Genomic DNA, 22,061 nt, shown 5'->3' with positions numbered 1-22,061 from the left:
ACTCTTGGCATTCTCTTGATGAGCTTCAAGAGGTAGTCCCCTGAAATGGTCTTCCAACAGTCTTGAAGGAGTTCCCAGAGATGCTTAGCACTTGTTGGCCCTTTTGCCTTCACTCTGCAGTCCAGCTCACCCTAAACCATCTCGATTGGGTTCAGGTCCGGTGACTGTGGAGGCCAGGTCATCTGGCGCAGCACCCCATCACTCTCCTTCATGGTCAAATAGCCCTTACTTTCAAAGTTTTCCCAATTTTTCGGCTGACTGACTGACCTTCATTTCTTAAAGTAATGATGGCCACTCGTTTTTCTTTAGTTAGCTGCTTTTTTCTTGCCATAATACAAATTCTAACAGTCTATTCAGTAGGACTATCAGCTGTGTATCCACCTGACTTCTCCTCAATGCAACTGATGGTCCCAACCCCATTTATAAGGCAAGAAATCCCACTTATTAAACCTGACAGGGCACACCTGTGAAGTGAAAACCATTTCAGGGGACTACCTCTTGAAGCTCATCAAGAGAATGCCAAGAGTGTGCAAAGCAGTAATCAAAGCAAAAGGTGGCTACTTTTAAGAACCTAGAATATGACATATTTTCAGTTGTTTCACACTTGTTTGTTATGTATATAATTCCACATGTGTTAATTCATAGTTTTGATGCCTTCAGTGTGAATCTACAATTTTCATAGTCATGAAAATAAAGAAAACTCTTTGAATGAGAAGGTGTGTCCAAACTTTTGGTCTGTACTGTACATGGGCCACCACTGTGCAAACCAGTCTTCTTTTAAAAAAGAAGATTTGTTAAGCCTGGCATCTGCATGGTGGCTCAGTGGTCAATATCTGCATGGAGTTTATGTGTTCTCTCCATGTTTGTGTGGGTTTCATCCCACACTCCAAAGACATACTGATAGGGAACTTAGATGGTAATGTCTGTAAAGCACTGTAGAATTTATTAGTGCTACATCATTTTAATTTTTATTTTTTTACTATGGGGGCCTGAGCTCCTGGAGGAGCCATGTAATTTATGACAAGGAGCAGGCCTTCAGTTCATGTACTGAAGTGAAGCTGCCGTATATCTCAATCATATTTTATGCCAGTTTCTGGTATGAATAATGAATGAACCATGACTGATGGTCCTGCCCTCATAAATCGCAACTAGAAATAGATCTGCCCCTTTTCTCAAATTTAACAAGGGTGGCATAAAATGCAAATTGCAAGCAGAAATGAATCTGCAATTTTTACATCAAAAACAGGTGTAAGGAGAATAATGAAGTGTCTCATACCAGCACACAGCTCTGTGTTTTTAATCACAGCCGAGCAGAGAGAATTTTTTTAGATTAGCTGCTTGAGAGGCCTCGGTTGGGTTCAGGGCGATACTATTTATCCTTATGGAGAGCATGCAAGTATGCTTGAGGAGTACTGCAGGACAAGCAATGCTCCACTGGGTTTCTGGGATATATATGCAAATTAGCATCTCTTACATCTGCCGGCATCAGAGAGGCTTAGCTTTCTTTTCCTTTTGAAAGTAAGTCTAATTTGCATATAAGACTCTCTGATGCCAGCAGACCACTACTGAGAGTCATCTAGTTTTCTCTCCTTTTGGAAGGAGGATATATTTGCTCCTGTCTTTTTTTTCTCGCCTGATTCCCACCAAAAAAATCTCAAAAATTGGGTTTGTGAAAGTTAAAATTTTTAAAACAATTTGGAACAAATTCTGAAACGTTAGAATTAATCATCTCAAATGAATATTATGAACATTTTGTATACTTTAGGTTTAAGTTTTTAGGTATTTTGCTATTTTTGCAGCCATTTAATGGACATGAAGCGAACTCTGAGAAACATTGAGGTCATTTTGAATTAATCCCATGAATTTTTAGAACCTATACAACACTACTCAGAGGCTGTATGGCTCCATACTAATGCAGAGAGTGTTGCTATGTGCATATGCCTATATTTTGCACCTTATTACAATGCATCTTTTTTTGGTGGGGGGCTGTACTGATAATTTGTGCAGAGCGTGCTGAATTCAGCAACATGGCACATGCTACAGGTATGCTGGTTAATACAGCACAGCTACTGAGCCACACGATTAGCAACCTCCAGCACCACATTTTTCTTTTTTTAACTACAACTCCCAGCATGCTCCATTCTCTTCTATGGGATTCCAAGAAGAGCTGAACAAGTGTGCATGCTGAGATTTGTAGTTTTATCTGAAGTACCGAGGGTTGCTGATCCATGCCAAATAGTATGGTTTTACACCTTTTTTCCGAACTGAAAATTGGATGCATTGTTTTGTTAAAAATTGCACTACAGGTGACCATTAGATATGAGCAAATTGAATCCCACTAAGTGGAATTCGATCCGAATTTCAGGATAAATTCGATTCACCTCGAAGCCGAATTTCCTCGTGCTTCTTGTCAGCAAATCGATTTAAACTGAAATAGTGTAAAAAACAAAAAAATTCTAATTTACCTCCTCTGTTTGCTCACGACGGGCCGCCAGCCTCCATCTTGGTTTCGGCCGAAATCCCATGTGTGGTGACGTATGATGTCACCATGCTGGCCGGCATGATGACATAATCTCGCGTCGTGCAAGATTTCGCTCCAGATCTCCATGCAAGATGGTGGTGGTCGGCCCGTTGCAAGCAAATGGTGGCGATAAGTTTGATTAAAAAAAAAAATATTGTTAATTTGACACTGTTTTTACACTCAGATGCATCTGAGGGGTACACTGATGGGGGCGGCGCTATCCCAGCTCCCTGTCATTGCACCCTCTACTTACAAAAAAATGCGTTTGGGGACGAAGGAATTTTTTTGTAAGATTTGGCGAATCAGCCAAATCGAACTTAACAATTATTCGCTCATCTCTAGTAACCATAAAGCAATGCCCCCCTTTTGTGCCACTTCACAAGTGCTGGAAAAAAGGAGCTTAGTAAATACGGCATTCAGTCAAGCACCATGCATTTAAATGCAATCACACAAGAAAATATTTGATAAATATGCCCCCCATTGTTCAGTATTTCGCAGTTGGCATTACATTTTTATAAAATGTGTGAAATTTGTAATACCAACTGTATCCGTTTCAAAAATAGCCAACAGCATGCACACAGTTTGGTTTTTCAACACATTCAAGGTCTAAAGATGGTTATCTTCAATAGAAAGCTGTAGCTAAACTAGTACAGATCTGGCAGAGACTATGTAAACCTGTCGTGAGTGCAACAGTTTGTCATTAAGGTGACACATTTATCAACGTCTGTGCAATATTTTAAGGAATATGACACGCTCAGTGTCAAACTATAAGCACTTTTCTATAGCAAAAAAAATAGAAATAAAATCTATTTGTGTCACAATTTATGACTCTATAAATGTAATGCCATAAAATGATTTGTAATAAATGCCAGCAGAAATCCTGTAGGCATAACTGTATATACAAAAAAAATATTTGTTTTATCTAGAATGTAAAGCAGTTGGTCCATCTGGGAAATTGATGATAAGCACTCCTTCCTATCTAGAAAACCGGGTCTCCAAACTGAGTACGAGCACACCACGAATGTGTGGCATGCTATCCATTCATCACTATGGAACTACTGGAAATGGCCAATTTTCAGAACTCCCATAGTGTTGAACAGAGAGTGGTCCCGCATGCCCGACTGCTCTCTGCTCACTTTGGTGGTCCTGTTCTGTATATAGGAGTGGGTCCCAGATGTGGAACTCATACCTATCTGATGTTGATGTTCTATACTATCAATAAGACATCAATGTCCCAAATGAGAATACCCATTTAATACATACATAAACCCAATCCAGAGAATGGTAATACCAGACTAATAATGTCTAATGAAAGACATTGGTCCACCAAAATTAAAACCTTCTGTATGCCCTTAGAAAGGTTGAAGACATCCAAAATGGAGAACTGCTAAACTGAGGATTACTTTGCTGTCCATTCATTTAATTCATTTTTTAAACCAAAATGAACAGCTTGAATGTGCTTCCCACAGCTATAACAGCTGTTTCACAGGATTTACGAAATGTGGACCTCTATGATCATCGTGGTGGCTTTCAATTAATGTAGGGCAACAACTTCAGAGGAACATGCCAGACAAATCATGCAGTATATACTATGTTTAGTTATAAAATAACATCAGAGAAGGGGATCCCTGATCATGCCCCAGGTCTCTGGTCCTATACAATGCATATCACAATGCATATGTTTTCAGTGTCCCTTTAATTTACTGATCCCTTCTACTAACTCAGTGTAACATATTGTACATTAATGTAAACTAATTTCTGAAGGATCTGTGGTGGATCTGTTTGTAATGGAAGCATAATAGATCCATTGATCCCATGGACTTCTCTTGAACCCTAAAGCAGGCCATACATGTTAGATATACTGTATGTTGGCTTAATCCACCAGTTTCAGCAGGGCTGGCAAACCATTTAACGTGCATGTGGACTCCCAACTCTTTTCCAATGGCAGATGTCGGGGGAGATAAAGGTTTCATCAGTTGGATATCTACACGTCTGATCCTTTTGTTTTCAGGAAGAAAAGTCAACACCAGAGTTGTTTGGCAGCAGCTTTCTCCCATGTCTCTATGAAGTCAGATGTCAACCAAGCAAATATTCAGCCAGTTGATATTTTTAAAAGATAAGCCTAAGCTTAGATGGTTGTAATGTCATTTTTGTATCTGTATTACTGCCGCAAATCTTGACCCAGTCATGAGTCTATTGCCCCAAAATTACATCAACGTAGATTCCTACGTGGCTGTAATATGAACTCACAAAAGTGCCCATATTACTACCATTTGTATATAGCCTACATCTAATCTCAATATAGAATTGTATAAAGACACCAAGCAGGCAGATAGATCAGATACATCTTATGTACAAGACTGATTCTTGTTGCTTTCTTTTGAAATCAATAAAAATAAAATTGAAAGTACTCCATATGCATGAAAGTATTCTTAGCAATATAGCCTAAATCTAATCTCAATATGGAACTGTAAATAGACTGACAGATGGACGAAAGACAGGTAGATAGATAGATAGTTGGATAGATAGATGTAGATAGATAGATAGATAGATAGATAGATAGCTAGATAGATAGACACTCAGATAGCTTACTAGGTTAGATTGATCCAGAAGAGGACAGAAAGGTCCTATGTGCAGTAAAACACATTTTTCCCCGGACTTGGCTCTATAAGCTCATACTAATTTCTTGGCTCATTCACGGTATTCTTTTCTATTTCTGTATCCTTTCATACATTTCCTTGTGAATACAATGTCCAATATTTTCTAGTGATTATGTTATTAGTTCAGCACTTCATAATGGAAATTGGATTTGATATCTGTATACTGTAAAGCCTGGCTTCTAGGCTGGCCGTTCATGCAAATACCATCTTCTAGTGCCCCCCAGCTTCCAGATAAACTTTTACAATTTGTATCACCTTGCAAACTTCAGTTATTTGCTATCAAGCTGCCATATTTTCACCTTTAAATAATTCCCTCCCATATGCAAGGCCCCCCATGCTGAATATACTTACCTGGCTCCCCACTCCCTGGTCCCTGCACCGCCACTTCTCCCTGTGCACAAATGAAAACCTCCAGTGTCGGGGAGAGGGGGGAGGGGGGGCAGCAGCCAATGGCAGGTGTCCCCATCCCTACCTGCTATTGGATAACCCCTTTAAGGCAGCTCAAACAGGTCTCATTTTTGAAGGTCTGCCATTGAATGCTCTCAGAATAAGGTCCAAAATTATGTGCAAGATATTTTGCTTTTGTATTTGTAGAAACTATTTGCTCCCTCTAGTGGTTGCTGGAGACATCCATAATTTTATGCTTTAGGCTAGGGCTCCATAGCAAATTGTAGCAATGTCATAATGCAACATTGCAAGTAATGACTGGGAATGTGATCACATTGCAATAGGTACCTACAATACAACATTCTCAAAAATCTATAGGATATTAGGTCACATAGACTTCAGGGTCAGCTATGTGAGACTGAGATCCACTTGCCACATATTATTTTATTTTTTTATGTCTAATGGGTGTTGTGATCCTGTCAGTTCGTGGTCAGCTGCGGTCAACCACTGAAAACAAATTTTAGGAAATTATTCAGCCCAAATTTTTTTACCTACCTCTAAGACCCACTTCTATCTTGAGACCAGGGCTCCTGAAGTGATGATGAGCACAGCGCGCATGTGTGGCATGCTCTCCATTCATCGCAATGGCCATATTATTGAACAGAGGGTTGCTGCACATGCCCATTCTGGAGAAATGAGAGGGTCCCAGACGAGGGACCTGCACCTATCTGACAATGATGGTATATCCTAGTGATATGATATAATGCCTCAGCTGGTAATACCTCTTTAAAGTATGACTGTGGTGGACAGCCTGCAGCAATGATAGTCGATCAGTAAAGGGATGATATAGCCTTTAGGGGAGCATCAGATGGCCTGGAATATCACACATCCAGGGTTGCCAACCATCCAGAAATTTCTGGACAGTCCGTAAAAATTGGTGACTTTTTTCCAGTGTCCGTGAATTTTTTTTTATGTGTCCATGATTTTTTTGAGGTTGGTGGTACCTGACTAGATACTATCATTATTTTACAGCTCACAGTACACAATGGTAATGAGCCATTATCAGTATGTTGAGCTATAGACATGGATTACTTATAATCTGTATTATTCATTATAGTTTTCCAATTTGTCCATAAATAAACATTAGCTGCCTGTGATTTATGGGATAAGTTGTCTAGGAAAAAGAAAAATTCTGGTTGGCAACTCTGCACATATCTTATTACTTCATTTAACAGTTACAATATATACCATTATTTGTGTGACACTTCTATGTGTGTGTATGGTGATAGTAGCGCCAGTTGTAAAAAAAATATCATCATTTATTCAACTACCATATGTAGAAGTGTTACTTAGCCATCATATAATGCTGTAATAGTAATATTAGTATCATCATACTTTATAGCTATTATATTACACACTTTTATGCTTTTCTATACTGTATGACATTATGCCATATGGCCCTAGTGAACATTAGGACAAGTCTTCAAAAACTATTGATAATAAATCTAAACATACAGGTTGAAATTTAGTCTGGTTAGATACTTACTTTAATTTTAGAGCACTATTTACATGTATTTTTGGATGGAACCCGGATTAAACCCTACCTTGCTCAGCAATTTTCCATGTTTGTGTTTTAATTTTTTAGCTCCCTACCTTCCCGCAGCCATAACTTTTTACATTTTCTATTCATTTAACCTTATGGGGGCTTATGTTTTGCAGGATAAGTTGTACTTTCTAATGCCGCCATTTAATATGGTATACAATGTACTAGGAAGCAGGAATAAAATTCCAAATCGGGTGGAATTTGAAAAAAAACATAATTCCACCAGTTATACGTTTTTTTTTTTCACTATCCAGTAAAACTATCTTGTGCTCTTCATTCTCCAGGTCAATATCATTACGGCAACAATAGATATGTATCGTTCTTTTTGCGTTTTCATACTGGAAAAAAAAAACTTTTTAATTTTTTTTGCCATATTCTGAACTCCAAAGATGTGTGAGGGCTCATTTTTTTCAGGATGATCTGTAGTTTTTGATAATACCAGATCACTTTTTATAACCTTTTGGGAGGTAATGAAAAACTGGTGAATCGGACATTTTTTATTATTTATCCATCACGCCATTCACTGCATGGGTTTTTTAGTATTTATTTAGTAAGTATTTTTATTTTTATTTTGGGGAAAGGGAGTGATTTTAATTTTTATATAATTATATGCTGGACATATATATATATATATATATATATATATATATATATATAAAAGAAAAGAAGCAGCACTCCAGATGAAATATAAACGGGTGCAAAAAAATCCTCCTTATAAGACCTGTTACCAAGGTCCAAATTGTAGACACAAAGCAAAAAACGAAGGCAGCACTCCAATTAGTGAAGAAAGTGGAAGGTTTATTCACCCAACCAGCAGCAACAATTCAGCTCTCTCTATGGAGCCTTTGTGCTGCTGGACAAAGGCTCCATAGAGAGAGCTGAAACGTTGCTGCTGGTTAGGTGAATAAACCTTCCACTTTCTTCACTAATTGGAGTGCTGCCTTCGTTTTTCGCATTGTGTATATATATATATATATATATATATATATATATGTATATTACAAAGAAAAAATGTGGGGGGTTCAGTCAGCACAACCCTGTATGCAGGTGCACATCGCTATGGCGAAATACATATACAAACGCAAAAACACAAATGCAATAGCACTCTGCAACCAGCACTCTGCCCTGCCTCTATGCTGGATTTTGAATGAGGCATTGGTGTACATTTTGGCCAAAACGTAATAAGCCACTCACCACGTCAAGGTCGCCTCTATGAGTGGTCCCTAACACCAATACCTACCTGTTATAAGCCATGATAGCCACACAAAGTCCAGGGAGCGCAGGTACAGCATGCACGCCAGGCACACTCTGCTTTTAACCCCGTCCGGTGCCGTGACAGCTTTCATCGGATCCAGGGATGCAAGTACCAACATGCATGCTGAGCCCACTATATACTTCTCCTAGAGCCAAATGGCTACTTGTAGGCGCTGTAAAAGCAGACTCAGTTTTATACTGACTTTAAAACCAGCCTCCAGGGCAGACTAACTGGTCAGGTGTGCATGACTGCATGGAGATCGCCACACCTCCAATATATACTACAAAGAAAAAATTTGGGGGGTTCAGTCAGCACAACCCTGTATGCAGGTGCACATCGCTATGGCGAAATACATATACAAACGCAAAAACACAAATGCAATAGCATTCTGCAACCAGCACTCTGCCCTGCCTCTATGCTGGATGTTGAATGAGGCATTGGTGTACATTTTGGCCAAAGCGTAATAAGCCACTCACCACGTCAAGGTCGCCTCTATGAGTGGTCCCTAACACCAGTACCTACCTGTTATGGGCCATGATAGCCACACAAAATCCAGGGAGCGCAGGTACAGCATGCAGCGTTTGTATATGTTAGGGACCACTCATAGAGGCGACCTTGACGTGGTCAGTGGCTTATTACGCTAACATCCAGCATAGAGGCAGGGCAGAGTGCTGGTTGCAGAGTGCTATTGCATTTGTGTTTTTGCGTTTGTATATATATATATATATATTTATTTATTTTTCACTTTTTATTAGGTTCACAAGTGGACCATAACATGTAGTCATCAGATTTGTAGGGAAATGAATTTCCTCAATTTATCCTATACAGAGATAGGTATATTACAGCTCAATGTTGCCACGTGCTGGCCTGAACTGCATAACACAACTAATTAGACTGGAAGCCTAATCCAGGCTCAGCTCATTACTTTGAAAGAACGCCTTCCCCTACCTTCACGGGGGAGGCTTTCAAACTGTGAAGCGCGTGCTTTCCGGGTTTCTGGCTACTCAGATGCCGTGGTCACATTTGACCATGGCATCTGAGAGGTTAAATGTCCATCAGACATGGAATTACCGTCAGTCATGGACATTAGCCGTGGGTGTCTGCTATCTGAAACAGCAGGTACCTATTAGCAGTGGTGTTCGCTTCGTTCCGGAGCGGGCACCATCTTTAAAGACCCGACATCTGCCGTACATGGATTGTGGAGTAGTGAAGGGATTAAAGGGCATCTGTCAGCTGATTTGTACCTATGAAACTGGCTGACCTGTTGCACGTGCATTAGGCAGCTGAAGGCAGGCACATATGAACATTGGGACCAACTCAGATACCTTCAGCTGCCAATCATACATGGAACAGGTCAGCCAGTTTCATAAGTTCTGTTGACAGATGTCCTTTAAACATAAGAATAACATACTGATTCTATACAGGTGGTGGATGAGCTCAGGAGCACATATTTTTTTATGTATTGTAGCAACTGTGATCATATTTATCAATGTTTCATCTCTTTAGGGATACTATATAAACACTATAGTTTCAGGAAATGTCAATTTTTTTTTAAAACAAAATAATATGTATAAGTCTAGTTACAAAATGTGCAATGTGGATTTATACCAACATAGAACAAACCCAGTAGCCCAACTGCCATGATACACAAATCACAATGCTTCACTCCTTATTGCTAAACTGTAAAGAAAAGTCTAACACTTTGTAACCATAAAACCGCCACAAGATCAGTGCTTGTTAGTAGATGTGATGGTCCCATTAAAATTGACCTGATATTAAATGTTAATAGAGGGTAAAGTCAAACAGCAGCGAATTCTGATTTTCAATTAGCCTTCTAGAAGCAGTAAAAATACATGGGAAATATACAAGGCAGAGAATATTATTCTATAAAAATGTGGGATATATACTAAGAAAACTCTATTTACTAGAACTCTATTGCATACTGTGGCAAGAAAGTGAAGCACATATGCCAAAATTTATTATAATTTTCTTTTACAATTTGGCTTTGATAGTTCTGAAAAAATGGTAGAAATAGAAAATAGGCATGACTAGGATAATGATGGGGACATGCAATATAATTTTATGCAAATGAAAACCCGTACATGTACACCAGCAGATAATTTTTTGTCTTTATGCTGATTACTACCGAAATCAGATAAGCAATTTACTAAAAACTACAAGGTGCATCTTCCCAAGTAATATAACTTATCGTTGGCGGATCTCTATAGCTTGCCTTCTCGGGAGTAATTGACAAGCCTCAAAAATCCACTCATTGACAAAAATATAAAAATTAAAAAAATAACGCACCAAGGAAGAGTTATTGGAATGGAATGAACCTTTTTGAAACTGAGTGAATGTAATAATAATGATACAGGTAAGTGATTATAATATCAGAGAAAAAAGGATAAGTTTATTGGGGAAAACTGTACAATAGAAAGGATACTCTAGGACCCTGTTGGGCCTCCACTAGCCTGGATGCAAGATGAGATACGGCCTCTAGTATGGATAAAAGATGAGATACGGCCTCTAGCCAGGATGCAAGATGAGAATGGCCTTTAGCATAGATACAAGATAAGATACCAACCTCTAGACTGGATACAAGATGAGATTCAGTCTCTAGCCTGGATAGAAGATGAGATACGACCTCTAGCCTGGATACAAAATGTGATAGGACCTCTAGCCTGGATACAAGATGAGATACAGTCTCCTGCCTGGATTCAAGATGAGATACAGCCTCTAGCCTGGATACAAGATGAGATACAGCCTCTAGCCTGGATACAAGATGAGATACAGTCTCTAGCCTGTATACAATATGAGATATGGCCTATAGCCTGGATACAAGATGAGATACAGTCTCTAGCCTGGATACAAGATGAGATACAGCCTTTAGCCTGGATACAAGATTGAGATATAGCCTTTATCCTGGATACAAGATGAGATATAATCCTCTAGCCTGGATACAAAATGAGATAGGGCCTCTAGCCTTGAATTTAAGATGAGATAGAGTCTCTAGACTGGATACAAGATGAAATACGGCCTCTAGTCTGGATACAAGATGAGATACAACCTCTAGCCTGGATGCAAGATGAGATATGACCTCTAGCCCTGGATACAAGATGAGCTACAGCCTCTAGCCTGGATACAAGATGAGATCAGCCTCGAGCCTGGATACAAGATGAGATAGGACCTCTAGCCTGGATCAAGATTGATATACAGCTCTTAGCCAGGATACTAGATGAGATATGGCTTCTAGCCCGGTTACAAGAGGAGATACGGCTGGGCATAGAGGTATACAGGTTCTTTATGGTATCCTGCAGTACATTTGCCCGAGATTTTACAGCTGGGTCTGTAGATCCTATGCATTCATAGGTTGCTGACGCTGACATTCCAGCTGGTCTCATTGTTGATAAATCTGGCAATTAGGCAGGGACGAGGAAATGTTACAATCTGGTGTTGACATTTGTGAGAATACTTTGCTGTGTGTGGGTGAGCATCATTTTGCTGAACAATGCCATTTGGAAGACCCTACCATGAGAGGCAACACGTGGCTGCAGGATGTCCTGCACATATCACTAAGCTGTTAGTGTCCCTCGTATTTCTACTAGGGTTGACTACTGTCATATGCGATGGCTCCCCAGATCATCAACACCTTCAGTTGGAGCAGTGTGTCGCTCCACAAAATTGAAGCGCTCACTGTGAAGCCTCCATATTCGAAACCCAACCATCATGGAATCCCAAACTGGACCTGGATGATGATTTTATTTATTAAACAATAAAACTAGTGTTATCCCCCCTACCCTGGCCCTATGTGAAAAACTAATTGCGGTCTTAGTTACTAAATCAACCTGTTAACCAATTCAATTGATAGTTGGGTTCAATTTCACCTAGGCACCTGAGATGATTACTGCCAGACCTGCTGAAACTAAACCTTCACTTAAAGAGAACTTGTCTGGCAATGGGACGCAGGCTAGAAAGTCCCACAATGATGCCATGTTCTAAAGAGATACTTCAAATACAGATGCAAAACAAAGTCACTGAAATCTACCAGCCTGGAAAACATTTACAAAACCATTGCTAAGGCTCTGTGACTCCAGAAAAACCATAGGGAGAGCCATTATCCACACATGGAGGACATTTGGCACACTTCACCAGGTAGGCTTTACTAGGAGTAGCCAACCTACTTAAATTTACCAAGAGTACAACCCAGAAGTCAATCAATGTCACAAAAGAACCCAGGCATCTAAAGAACTGCATGCCTCACTGGCCTTAGTTAAAGGGTATGTAAACCATCGGGGTCATTTTTTTAATTGGTCTATATTAAAATATGGAATCTTGTTTTCTGTGTACACAGCTGACATGCTCCAGTAGCAGCCTTTGGATTTTCTGTCTTTTCCGTCAGACCAGGAGCAGACGGACTCCTTATCTCTGCTCTCTAACATTTTAAACACTACTAAGATTGTGGCTTAAATAAGTGTTTATGACCACTAGTAGTGTAGAGATAGGGTTCTTTAGATGATCGCACAAAGTGAAAGTACCAGTCACACATTTAGCCTCCTAAGGTGTACATAGCCTTTAATGTGAACAGATTTGTAGTAATCTGAAACATAATATGTGCCAAAATAGCAATAATACCAGTACTCTTTATGACAACTCCACCAATTGATAGCATAGGAGTCATTGACTTTCAGAGGATTTTGATGGTATAAACTAATTCAGCTGACCACATTTAATGATTTAAAATGAGTATTCTTGTTACAACAAGTTAATCCCCTATCCACTGGCTTCTACCAATCACAAGAGCAGGAGTCTTAAGTCCTAGTTTTAAAAATGGAAAGGTGGTTGAGCATCTACACTGCTCCTCTATTCAAATTCTTTCGAATTGCTGGAAATAGCCAATTGTTGCACATAAGCATCTCACTTAGTCACCTTGGGATGAAAAAGGGCAGCAACACTCATGCTAGACTAGTGCTCCATGTATACAAGGGGACATAGGATCCTGTTTTCTTGACAATTGCAACATTGATAAGCGGCAGGGGCAATATCCCATTCGCAATATTTTGCGAATATTTGGGCGAAGTATTTGTCATATATTCACTAATTCGGGATCTCCAGTCATTTTTTTATTGATTGCAAAAATCGGCAATCGGAAAACTTGTGATATGAAAAATTCGCAATACAAAAATTTTGCGATCAATACTACTCTAAAGTAAAACACTATTGCAGCTCTCTCATTGGCCCACAAGCAAGAAGCAGTGAGTGATCATGGGTACTGGTAAAAAAAAGTAGAATATCGCGATTACGAATATATAGCACTATATTCTAGATATTCGCGAATTCTCTAAGTGCTAAAATTTGCAAAAAAAATTCGCGTTAGAATATTTGCGATCAACACTAGTCTGCAAATGCATTACCCACACCAGTTTACCAGCTAAGCCCTGATATGTTACTGGAAAACCCCTGGAATACACTTGTTTTGAAAGATCAGCTCTTCACATTAGAACAAATTAGGAGAAAGTTAAAAATTTTTTTTAACTTGACACAAATGAAGAAATGATGACCCTAAGGCCTCATGCACACAAACGTTGGGCCCTAATGGTCTGTATTTTATGGATCCGTTGTCCTGTTTTTTGTTTCTGTTTTGTTTCCGTATATACTCAGTTTCTGTTCCGTTTTTCCGCAAAACATGTCGGCACGAGATTTACACTGCAGACACAGCCGGCGGGAGGAGAGCAGCGCTGCCTGGCCCTGTCAATCAAGAGAAGAAGGGCGTGAAAAGAGGTGGGAAAACTGAGCCTCTAGGAGCAGGTGTGTTGCCCCCCCTGCTCCTAAAGGGTAATTAGCATATTATAAAAGTTTGTTTTTGTCAATAAAGGTTTTAGGCAGTGAATCCGTAAAAAAACCTATCAGACTGGCTCACAGTATTTTTGCATTTATTAAAATTAATTTATTGACCCAATACAATGTTACAACATATCACTAGTTAATTGTCAACATAACAGCATATATAGATAGGTACTTTTAAATGCGGAGCTCTCGCATATACCTAAATGACAGGAGTACTCCAAATATGGCCCCTGGTTTTAGCTATGTGGTGTCCGTCTGCTACGTATTGAGATAGAATATCTCTAATGTTCAGATAGATAATCTGTTGATTTGCCTTGATCTAAACATAAATTGTTCATCCACTATTCCGTTAGCGGTCGCTGATAGATAGTCTCTGCAACTATATGTTGCTTTATATTGCGGTTAGTTTCCTACCTCCTGCCACGAGGTAGTCACTCTGCTCGTGCTTCGCGGCGTCTCACATGATCCGACCAGAGAGTGGTTTGCTGGTCGGTGATGTTATCCACCTGCGCCGATCGAAGTAGCGGAAGTTGATGTAGCAGAGCCGCGCCGGTATATTCGGCAAAGACGTCAATATTAACGCACCAACAGGTCAGTCACTATAATGGTTATTATACCGCTTGCACCGCTTGAGGTTATGGCTGATATCGTGCTCACCCCTTTTCAAACTGCATCCAGATGAGATGGTCAAGGCAAAAAAAAAAAATCTTTTTAGAAGAAGATGAAAGCAGAAGCAAAAATAACGCACCACTAGCTAGGTCAGGTTCACACTAGTTCGCACTAGGCGCGTTTCGGAACCGTAGTTCCGTCTCAGTAGGCAAATGTGTAATGCTGCTACACATTTGCCTACTGAGTAGGATGAGCGAACCCGAACTGTATAGTTCGGGTTCGCTACCCGAATTTTGGGTGTCCGTGACACGGACCCGAAACCCGAACATTTTCGTAAAAGTCCGGGGTTCGGGTTCGGTGTTCGGCGCTTTCTTGGCGCTTTTTGAAAGGCTGCAAAGCAGCCAATCAACAAGCGTCATACTACGTGCCCCAAGAGGCCATCACAGCATTTCCTCACTATTGGCATGGCTGTGATTTGGCCAGTGCAGCATGTGACCCAGCCTCTATATAAGCTTGGGTCACGTAGCGCTGCACGTCACTCTGCTGATTCAAGCATAGGGAGAGGTTGCAGCTGCGACGTTAGGGCGAGATTAGGCAGATTAACTCCTCCAAAAGACTTCATTCTGTGATCGATCTGCAGCTGTGGATCCATTGAGTGCTATTATTGACTTGCTCACTTTTTTGAGGCTGCCCAGAGCGTTTTTAGAATCACTTTTTTGCTAGGGTGATCGGCGGCCATTTTGTGACTTGTGAGTGCGCCAGCACGAGCTATCACCAAGTGTATTTAACCATCGATTCGTGTGGTTATTTTTGTGCTATATCCTACATCAGCTGCAGGCTGAGCCCTGTGTCACCGAAGTGCATTTAGCCATCAACAGTCTGGTTATTTTTGGCCATATACTACATCAGCTGCAGGCTGAGCCTGTTTCACCCAAGTGCATTTAACCATCACAGTCTGATTATTTTTTGGCCATATACTACATCAGCTGCAGGCTGAGCCTTGTGTCAACCAAGTGCATTTAACCATCAACAGTGTGGTTTATTTTTTGGCCATATATTACATCAGGGGCAAGTTGAGCCTGTCACCCAGCGCCTAAAAATAGACCCTGACATTTCTATTCAACCAAATCTGCACAGTTTTAGCTGGTCAAAGTTATTTGTAGTGACCGTCAAAGCAGACTTTTTGTTCTGGGTTGAAAAAAGCATTCCCAAATTTGCCATTCTGAAAATAACTAGTTTGTGGTATTTGAGGCCTACTTGAAATCTATCCCAAAAAGAAATCTTACATTGAAGTTATTGATAGTGTCATTCAGAAAAACCTAAGACACACGCTAGCGTGCTGATAGAAGTGTCATTCTGTGATTAAACCTATAACTGTCACACAGCGCAAAAAAAAACAGGTCTCACATCTCTATTCAACCAAATCTGCACCGTTTTAGCTGGTCAAGTTATTTGTAGTGACCGTCAAAGCAGACTTTTTGTTCTGGGTTGAAAAAAGCATTCCCCAAATTTGACATTCTGAAAATAACTAGTTTGTGGTATTTCAGGCCTACTTGAAATCATTCCAAAAGAAAATCTTACATTGAAGTTTTTGATAGTGTCATTCAGAAAAAACCTAAGACACACGCTAGCGTGCTGATAGAAGTTCATTCTGTGATTAAACTATAACTGTCACACAGCGCAAAAAAAAAAGGTCTCACCTCTCTATTCAACCAAATCTGCACAGTTTTTGCTGGTCAAAGTTATTTGTAGTGACCGTCAAAGCAGACTTTTTGTTCTGGGTTGAAAAAGCATTCCCAAATTTGCCATTCTGAAAATAACCAGTTTGTGTATTTCAGGCCTACTTGAAATCTATCCCAAAAATAAAATTTAACATTGAAGTTATTGATAGTGGTCATTCAGAAAAACCTAAGACACACGCTAGCGTGCTGATAGAAGTGTCATTCTGTGATTTAAACATAACCTGTCACACAGCACAAAAAAAACAGGTCTCACATCTCTATTTAACCAAATCTGCAGTGTTTTAGCTGGTCAAGTTATTTGTAGTGACCGTAAAAGCAGACTTTTTGTTCTAGGTTGAAAAAGCATTCCCAAATTTGCCATTCTCAAAATTATAGTGAACGGGAACAATGAGGAAAACATCTAATAAGGGACGCGGACGCGGACGTGGACATGGTCGTGATGGTGTTAGTGGACCCTCTGGTGCTGGGAGAGGACGTGGCCGTTCTGCCACAGCCACACGTCCTAGTGAACCAACTACCTCAGGTCCCAGTAGCCAGCAGAATTTACAGCGATATTTGGTGGGGCCCAATGCCGTTCTAAGGATGGTAAGGCCTGAGCAGGTACAGGCATTAGTCAATTGGGTGGCCGACAGTGGATCCAGCACGTTCACATTATCTCCCACCCAGTCTTCTGCAGAAAGCGCACAGATGGCGCATGCAAACCAAGCCCATCGGTCTGTCACATCACCCCCATGCATATCATGGAAACTGTCTGAGCCTCAAGTTATGCAGCAGTCTCTTATGCTGTTTGAAGACTCTGCTGCCAGGGTTTCCCAAGGGCATCCACCTAGCCCTTCCCCAGGGGTGGAAGAGATAGAATGCACTAACGCACAACCACTTATTTTTCCTGATGATGAGGACATGGGAATACCACCTCAGCACGTCTCTGATGATGACGAAACACAGGTGCCAACTGCTGCGTCTTTCTGCAGTGTGCAGACTGAACAGGAGGTCAGGGATCAAGACTGGGTGGAAGACGATGCAGGGGACGATGAGGTCCTAGACCCCACATGGAATGAAGGTCGTGCCACTGACTTTCAGAGTTCGGAGGAAGAGGCAGTGGTGAGACCGAGCCAACAGCGTAGCAAAAGAGGGAGCAGTGGGCAAAATCAGAACACCCGCCACCAAGAGACTCCGCCCGCTACTGACCGCCGCCATCTGGGACCGAGCACCCCAAAGGCAGCTTCAAGGAGTTCCCTGGCATGGCACTTCTTCAAACAATGTGCTGACGACAAGACCCGAGTGGTTTGCACGCTGTGCCATAAGAGCCTGAAGCGAGGCATTAACGTTCTGAACCTTAGCACAACCTGCATGACCAGGCACCTGCATGCAAAGCATGGACTGCAGTGGAGTAAACACCTTAAAAACAAGGAAGTCACTCAGGCTCCCCCTGCTACCTCTTCTGCTGCTTACGCCTCGGCCTCTTCTGCTGCTGCTGCCGCCGCCTCGGCCTCTTCCTCCGCCTCTGGAGGAACGTTGGCACCTGCCGCCCAGCAAACATGGGATGTACCACCAACACCACCACCTGCGTCACCAAGCATCTCAACCATGTCACACGGCAGCGTTCAGCTCTCCATCTCACAAACATTTGAGAGAAAGCGTAAATTCTCACCTAGCCACCCTCGATCCCTGGCCCTGAATGCCAGCATTTCTAAACTACTGGCCTATGAAATGCTGTCATTTAGGCTGGTGGACACACACAGCTTCAAACAGCTCATGTCACTTGCTGTCCCACAGTATGTTGCTCCCAGCCACCACTACTTCTCCAAGAGAGCCGTGCCTTCCCTGCACAAACAAGTGTCCGATAAAATCAAGTGTGCACTGCGCAACGCCATCTGTGGCAAGGTCCACCTAACCACAGATACGTGGACCAGTAAGCACGGCCAGGGACGCTATATCTCCCTAACTGCACACTGGGTAAATGTAGTGGCGGCTGGGCCCCAGGCGGAGAGCTATTTGGCGCACGTCCTTCCGCCACCAAGGATCGCAGGGCAACATTCTTTGCCTCCTGTCTCCTCCTCCTCCTACTCAGCTTCCTCCTCCTCTTCTTCCACCTGCTCATCCAGTCAGCCACACACCTTCACCACCAACTTCAGCACAGCACGGGGTAAACGTCAGCAGGCCATTCTTTAACTCATATGTTTGGGGGACAGGCCCCACACCGCACATGATTTGTGGCGGGGTATAGAACAAGAGACCGACGAGTGGTTGCTGCCGGTGAGCCTCAAGCCCGGCCTGGTGGTGTGCGATAATGGGCGAAATCTCGTTGCAGCTCTGGGACTAGCCGGTTTGACGCACATCCCTTGCCTGGCGCATGTGCTGAATTTGGTGGTGCAGAAGTTCATTCGCAACTACCCCGACATGTCAGAGCTGCTGCATAAAGTGCGGGCCGTCTGTTCGCGCCTCCGGCGTTCACACCCTGCCGCCGCTCGCCTGTCTGCGCTACAGCGTAACTTCGGCCTTCCCGCTCACCGCCTCATATGCGACGTGCCCACCAGGTGGAACTCCACCTTGCATATGCTGGACAGACTGTGCGAGCAGCAGCAGGCCATAGTGGAGTTTCAGCTGCAGCACGCACGGGTCAGTCGCACTGTGGATCAGACCCACTTCACCACCAATGACTGGGCCTCCATGCGAGATCTGTGTGCCCTGTTGCGCTGTTTCGAGTACTCCACCAACATGGCCAGTGGCGATGACGCCGTTATCAGCGTTACAATACCACTTCTATGTCTCCTTGAGAAAACACTTAGGGCGATGATGAAAGAGGAGGTGGCCCAGGAGGAAGAGGAGGAAGAGGGGTCATTTTTAGCACTTTCAGGCCAGTCTCTTCGAAGTGACTCAGAGGGAGGTTTTTTGCAACACCAGAGGCCAGGTACAAATGTGGCCAGACAGGGCCCACTAGAGGAGGACGAGGATGAGGAGGAGGTGGAGGAGGATGAGGATGAAGCATGTTCACAGCGGGGTGGCACCCAAAGCAGCTCGGGCCCATCACTGGTGCGTGGCTGGGGGGAAACACAGGACGATGACGATACACCTCCCACAGAGGACAGCTTGTCCTTACCTCTGGGCAGCCTGGCACACATGAGCGACTACATGCTGCAGTGCCTGCGCAACGACAGCAGAGTTGCCCACATTTTAACGTGTGCGGACTACTGGGTTGCCACCCTGCTGGATCCCAGGTACAAAGACAATGTGCCCACCTTACTTCCTACACTGGAGCGTGATAGGAAGATGCGCGAGTACAAGCGCACGTTGGTAGACGCGCTACTGAGAGCATTCCCAAATGTCACAGGGGAACCAGTGGAAGCCCAAGGCGAAGGCAGAGGAGGAGCAAGAGGTCGCCAACGCAGCTGTGTCACGCCCAGCTCCTCTGAGGGCAGGGTTAGCATGGCAGAGATGTGGAAAAGTTTTGTCAACACGCCACAGCTAAGTGCACCACCACCTGATACGGAACGTGTTAGCAGGAGGCAACATTTCACTAACATGGTGGAACAGTACCTGTGCACACCCCTCCACGTACTGACTGATGGTTCGGCCCCATTCAACTTCTGGGTCTATAAAATTGTCCACGTGGCCAGAGCTAGCCTTTTATGCCTTGGAGGTGCTGGCCTGCCCGGCGGCCAGCGTTTTGTCTGAACGTTATTCAGCACGGCAGGGGGCGTCATTACAGACAAACGCAGCCGCCTGTCTACAGCCAATGTGGACAAGCCCACAGGACCTGTCCATCCCTTGTGCAGATTAGATATTAACTACCTCCCCTTAAACAATATATTATTCTACTCCAGGGCACCTTCCTCATTCAATACTATTTTCTATTTCATTTTACAATTATATTGCGGGGCAACCCAAAGTTGAATGAACCTCTCCTCTGTCTGGGTGCCGGGGCCTAAATGTGTGACAGTGGCCTGTTCCAGTGGTGGGTGACAAGAAACCTGATTCTCTGCTATGACATGAATTACAGATATGTGCGGACATAAGGCCAGATTCTCTGTTACGGGACCGCTCTCCTCTGCCTGGGGCCTGGGCACTAAATGTGTGAACAGTGGCCTGTTCCAGTGGTGGCTGACGTGAAGCCTGATTCTCTGCTAGACATGAATACAGATTCTGCGCTGACGTAAGGCCAGATTCTCTGTTACGGGAACCCGCTCTCCTCTGTCTGGGTGCCGGGGCCTAAATGTGTGACAGTGGCCTGTTCCAGTGGTGGGGTGACGTGAAGCTGATTCTCTGCTATGACATGAAGACAGATTCTGCGCTGACATAAGGCCAGATTCTCTGTTACGGGACCTCTCTCCTCTGCCTGGGCCTAAATGTGTGACAGTGGCCTGTTCAGTGGTGGGGTGACGTGATGCCCTGATTCTCTGCTATGACATGAAGACAGATTCTGCGCTGACATAAGGCCAGATTCTCTGTTACGGACCTCTCTCCTCTGCCTGGGTGCTGGGCCTAAATGTGTGACAGTGGCCTGTTCAGTGGTGGGTGACGTGAAGCCTGATTCCTGCTATGACATGAAGACAGATTCTGCGCTGACATAAGGCCAGATTCTCTGTTACGGGACCGCTCTCCTCTGTCTGGGTGCCGGGGCCTAAATGTGTGACAGTGGCCTGTTCCAGTGGTGGGTGACGTGAAGCCTGATTCTCTGCTATGACATGAAGACAGATTCTGCGCTGACATAAGGCCAGATTCACTGTTACGGGACCTCTCTCCTCTGCCTGGGCCTAAATGTGTGACAGTGGCCTGTTCCAGTGGTGGGTGACGTGAAGCCTGATTCTCTGCTATGACCTGAATTACAGATTCTGCGCTGACATAAGGCCAGATTCTCTGTTACGGGACCTCTCTCCTCTGCCTGGGTGCCTGGGCCTAAATGTGTGACAGTGGCCTGTTCCAGTGGTGGGTGACGTGATGCCTGATTCTCTGCTATGACATGAAGACAGATTCTGCGCTGACATAAGGCCAGATTCTCTGTACGGGACCTCTCTCCTCTGCCTGGGTGCCTGGGCCTAAATGTGTGACAGGGCCCTGTTCCAGTGGTGGGTGACGTGAAGCCTGATTCTCTGCTATGACATGAATACAGATTCTCGCTGACATAAGGCAGATTCTCTGTTACGGGACCGCTCTCCTCTGTCTGGGTGCCGGGGCCTAAATGGTGACAGTGGCCTGTTCCAGTGGTGGGTGACGTGAAGCCTGATTCTCTGCTATGACATGAACGACAGGATTCTGCGCTGACATAAGGCCAGATTCTCTGTTACGGGACCTCTCTCCTCTGCCTGGGTGCCTGGGCCTAAATGTGTGACAGTGGCCTGTTCCAGTGGTGGGTGACATGAAGCCTGATTCTCTGCTATGACATGAATACAGATTCTGCACTGACATAAGGCCAGATTCTCTGTTACGGGACCTCTCTCCT

The sequence above is a fragment of the Bufo bufo genome, chromosome 1, assembly GCF_905171765.1.
Source record: "Bufo bufo chromosome 1, aBufBuf1.1, whole genome shotgun sequence".
NCBI classification, from domain to species: Eukaryota; Metazoa; Chordata; class Amphibia; order Anura; family Bufonidae; genus Bufo; species Bufo bufo.
Note: the sequence above shows the minus strand (reverse complement) of the source record.